At 45.9% G+C, this 4,955-nt stretch overlaps 1 long non-coding RNA gene across 2 annotated transcripts; it reads left to right on the plus strand.

Annotated features, from left to right (window-relative positions):
- Positions 1–641: 641 nt before the first annotated feature.
- On the plus strand, positions 642–2,844 carry LOC123163760 (uncharacterized). Of its 2 annotated transcripts, XR_006481986.1 has the most exons (3): positions 642–787; positions 856–1,113; positions 2,611–2,844. It is a non-coding gene; the product is annotated as an uncharacterized lncRNA (long non-coding RNA). The 2 variants fall into 2 exon arrangements; XR_006481981.1 differs by lacking the exon at positions 856–1,113.
- Positions 2,845–4,955: the final 2,111 nt, after the last annotated feature.

Here is a 4,955-nt window from a genome sequence, read left to right on the forward strand (position 1 = left end):
AAATAATTATGAGTGTTCATGTGACATATGTTGACAATTTGTAAAAAGTTCAAGTCAAAAATTCAAAATACACATGCAAAAACAAAAAGGAAAAATACTAATGTAAATAGTGTTATTCTGGCTTTTGTCTTTTTGTGGCACTATACATACTAAATTTGTCTTTTTTGCTTCTTGTTGTGTGTTTCGAATTTTGATTCGAACTATTTACAGATTGTAGACACATGCCTTTTGAACACTCACAAATTTTTTCAGAATTTTTTGAAACATTCAAATACGATTTTTGAAAAATGGTAGCATGGTAGCATGTAATGTGTGGTAGCATTTGATATTTTCACCTCTCGCCTGAAGCTAGTAGCACATAAATGAAGAGTAATTCAATGCGTTCTGATCCACACAAAGCTGCAAGGAGCGTGTTGTAAGTACCCATTCGGACGTGAATTTTTGGGACATGCGGCTACGCGCTGCCGTTATCGTGGTCATCCGGCGACGCGCTGTGATTGTTATTTTTATTAGCACTTGTGCAAATACGCACCGCGTGAATTCACACATCGGACGAATACACGCGTTATACGCCCCGGCCGCACAACCCACATTAAATGAATCAGACGAGGAAGAAACAAAAAAGCCCGGGCCCAGACGGGGAGATGGATTAACTCCCCGTCCTTCGGTGGATGTGTATAACTGAACCGTCGTCCCCGCAACACCTGTCCCTAGTATGTGCCTGTAGGTGCCCCTGGCGACGAACAGAGGAAGGAGCGGCGATGGGTTCCTCGCAGACGGAGATAAGGTGTTCTTGGTTCTCTGTTCAAGGAGCGCACACGCATGTCTTTGATCTTGACCCCGCTCTCCCCGCAGCACGACGACGCTCGTGGGGCCTGTTTTTGGATCTGAGACCTCGAGCGATATTCTGCGCTTGGATTTCCAGCCAGATCCAGACATTTTTTGCAGCCATACGGGCATGCTTGAATCCCTACGGGAGGTGACAAAGGACCACCCAGGCGGGACATTTGCAGATTCGTTAGATTCTGTTGATGTGCGTCCGGTGGAGGAGCAGATTCAGAGGGCAGAAAACAAGTACGTTGCCCTTGATGACGAAGTGGGATGGGTTAGGAGGTATGTTTTCGTGTGATAGCAAATTTCTTCGTTCTCTAAACACCTAAGCTCGGTTCTTAAAAAAGTGACATTCAGAACTACAAAATATTAAATGTTCGATGGGTGGCTTTATGATTTGGAGGGCAGGTGGAGGAATTGATTTCGCTCGCAGGATTTAACTTCGCCATGACTCGTTTGATAATTGCAGCGTCGTGGGTGCCATGCAAGCAGTGTCCCGCATGCCTAAAAAAAGAAACTCAGTGCTCAATTATATGAAAATAAACGCGCATCTGTATTATTGATTGGCCCTGCGCTTACATCACGATTCAACGACACAAACGTCGACCAGGCAGACAAAAACACATAGTACTCTGAAAACCAGCTAGCTACAACCATACGGTGACCTACATCGACTCAAGCATGCTGGATACATGTGGGGTGGGAGGGGCCGGAATGACATTTAGAACTTCAGCAAATCATGGCCATGACCGCCAGGTTGACGACACCGAACACGAAGATGTTCTTCAGCCATGCTTGATTTTCCTCGAGTAGTGATACATGACGATGGACTGATGCATGTGAAATGAGGTGTCCCCAACGGGCGCTGAAGTACTGTATGTACTTGTTCTCCCACTTTCAAAGTCTGCAGCCGCCGAACTGCCAAGCTAAATGATCAGCCCAAAAGAGATGGGTGGGCGGAGAGATCATGGAGAACTTACTCCATGCCTTTCGCACTTGTAGAAGTGCCTCCCCGGGTTTTGTACTGTCCCTGAGACAAACCACACGACGAAACCAGCGTTGCATTCCGGGCAATGGATGAGAGGGAGAGGGGGCACCTGGTTGGCGGTGTGGTGCGATGCAGGAGGCGTGGAGCTAAGCTGTGACTTGGATGAACACATGGTGTTGAGCGGGGCGGGCGAATGAGGATTTGAGTGAGGAGTGCGAATATGATTTGCGCAAGGTGTTTATGTAGTCTGGGGAAGGGAGATGAATGCAACTAGCCGTTGCGCCAGCTGCAAGTAGCCGTTCGACAGCGCGTTCCTATACTGCGGCCCCACATCTGAGCGTGTCAGCTTCGTGTGAATACGCGGGATACAGATGTTTATACTAGAGTTTTGATTCATTATACAACGAGCTCGTATTAAAAGTGCACGAATCACGAGATAGTGTGTGGACTGGATAACGGCAGCGCGTAGCCGCATGTTCACTCAAGATTATTCGGTACCCATTCAGCCTAACAAAAACTCAGTGCGCTCAAAGCGGATAGGAAAACTATACTACGGTGAATAGATATTAGTATACGCGCTTTGTGTATTAAAATTGCACGAATCACATGGGAGCTGACCGGCAGGATTACATCTACCATGTCCAGTCGTGATTTATCGCCAGTTTGATCCTTTACATCCCAGACTTGATTTGTTTGATCCATGTGTGGTGGTAACTGTCCATTCCAGTTCTATAAACCATGTTCCTGTTCTTGTAATCAAGTTAACTCAGAAAATGATGGACTCACTGCAGATAAATAAAGAAGCCCAGGAGCTTTTAAAGCTTACATTGTGCAAGACCCGAGTCAACCTGATCGTGAATACCATTTTAATCGGATTTTTATGGATTCTAATAGATCAGACCCCTTTAATGGTAAAGTTTGCTCAGTGAAGTACATTTAGGTCTCTATGTAGGAGCTTTTAATCCATATGGACTTGAAGTCGTACAGCTCCATCAAAAGTTTGGTCATTAGAATAGTACTCATGATGTGGAGTTTTTTTGTGTATGTTTAAGCAGTTATTAGGTGGAATGGTGATCTGAATGTCCTTGCTGGATAGGTTTACAGGTTCTCATTCGGTTTATGCTTAAAAAAAATATTTTATGCTTCTACAAAAAATAAGTTGCCATTGTATTTTTAATTTCTAATTTTTGGGAAGGCCATTCGCCTTGAGAATCGCGGTCCATATCCACAAGAGTTTGGTCTGGTAATTCCTGTTTACTGTCCTAATTATAAATAATGTGTCTGTTTTGGATGTTTGCCTACATGATATGCATTTTGTGACAATTCAGTTTCTATTATGACAAGCAAAACTCATCTGCTTTGGATATTCGGCCAAGTACATGGGCATAGTTGTCCTGAGCATATGTGTTGCAAGTGTTATATATTTTAATCTAAATATGTTCCAATTTTTCAGACTACCAGCTATAAAGGTCAGGGGAGAATATCTATCTATCTATCTGAATATTCATTTCTGAGCTCAAGCTCATTTGCACCCGCGTTGAAGAAAAAAATTTAAAACAAATACTAGATTTTTTTAAATCTCATTTTTTTGCATGGTAGATAATTTGATCCGTGAGGTCCGCTCCAATTTTCAGATCATTTGAACATCTGAGCAGCTCTCGACAAAAGGGACAAATTTGGGATGGGGTCTGTAATTTTTTTACTGTTCATCTACTGTTCTGACATGATTTTGTTTTTTTTTTGCTGAGAGCTCCTCTGATGTCTAAATGATCTGAAAATTGGAGAGGACCTCATGCAATAAATTATCTACCATGCAACAAAAATAGAATTGTTTGAATCTTTTATGAATTATTTTCTGACCGGATGTAGATGAGTCTGGGTACCGAATCGCTGCACTCATGTCTATCTATCAACTACCCCTATAAAAACACAAAGTGCAGAGATCCAAATCTACCCTATCCATCCATAGAGTAAATCCTACAGCCTAAAATCATCCGATCTTTAGTGCTAATTGCAGTTAGCGCTGACGCAGCTCAGTCGCGGCCCCGCTCCTCAAGAAAAGAAAAACACCCCTTGCTTAACATGACCCCCACGCGCACGACCCTCGCTTGAACGTCCCACACGGCCACGTCGCGCGTGGATGGTTTTGGACATGTCACCACTGAGGGCTTGTTCAAGCGTCGTGAGAGCATCTACGGTATGACCGGACAAATTCGACCACCTAAATGTCCACGGACGCGACAGGATAAACTCACAAACAACGTCAACCATCTTTTTATTTGCCTTTTTTTTAGAAAAGGCATTCGCCGAGCCTGAGAAAAGGCTCGAACCTAGCCCGGCTTTGAATTAACAATGCCATCAACCGGCCATGAATATATAGGAATTACAAAACAGAGAAAGAAAGCAATGTGGAATAAGATACATAGTGCTGCGAGGAATGACTCAAAGGCTACAGCAAGCGCCGATTCCATCGACCGCCGCAAAGCAGAAACCAACTAACCAAACTAAGGCCTTAGAAGGAGGGCAACACCGGGCAATGTATCGTGCCGCTGACTACAACCAGAGGGCCAAACATGAGCAACCGCAAGGTCTGTTTCCGTCGCCGCAAAGGACCACTACTCTTTCACCTAGGCTCGATAGGTGCCGCCCCGGCGACCGACGGAGATGTTCCATAGAACCCAGACCAAGGAGCCCAAGCTGCCATGAAACACAACAACATCAGACACATACGCAATGGAGACCGACCACCAGAGGGCCATCGTCGGCAGCGGCAAGGTAGGGCGCCGGCCGAGACTCGTTGATCGAAGACGGAATACCATAGAGAAGGCCAAAGAGGGACCAAGCCTTGCACCGGTCGTGGATTGGAATCGTCGGAGACCGGGACTCCCACCAAGCAGGGTACCACTGGCGCCAGAAAGGAGTCACGAATCCCCTCGCATGGCACCAGTGGCAGAGACCATCCGCACCAGGGACCACGCAGGCTGCCGCATAGAGGATCAGGCCGCCACACCCTTCACCGCACCACCAACAGCCCCACCAACGCAAGAGCAAACCCCGGAAGACGCCTTCAGGAAGGAGCACGGCACCGAGTGTCGTCGTCCAAGCAGGGGAGGGCAAGCTTTCACCTGTGCTCGAG

The sequence above is a fragment of the Triticum aestivum genome, chromosome 1D, assembly GCF_018294505.1.
Source record: "Triticum aestivum cultivar Chinese Spring chromosome 1D, IWGSC CS RefSeq v2.1, whole genome shotgun sequence".
Classification (NCBI taxonomy): Eukaryota; Viridiplantae; Streptophyta; class Magnoliopsida; order Poales; family Poaceae; genus Triticum; species Triticum aestivum.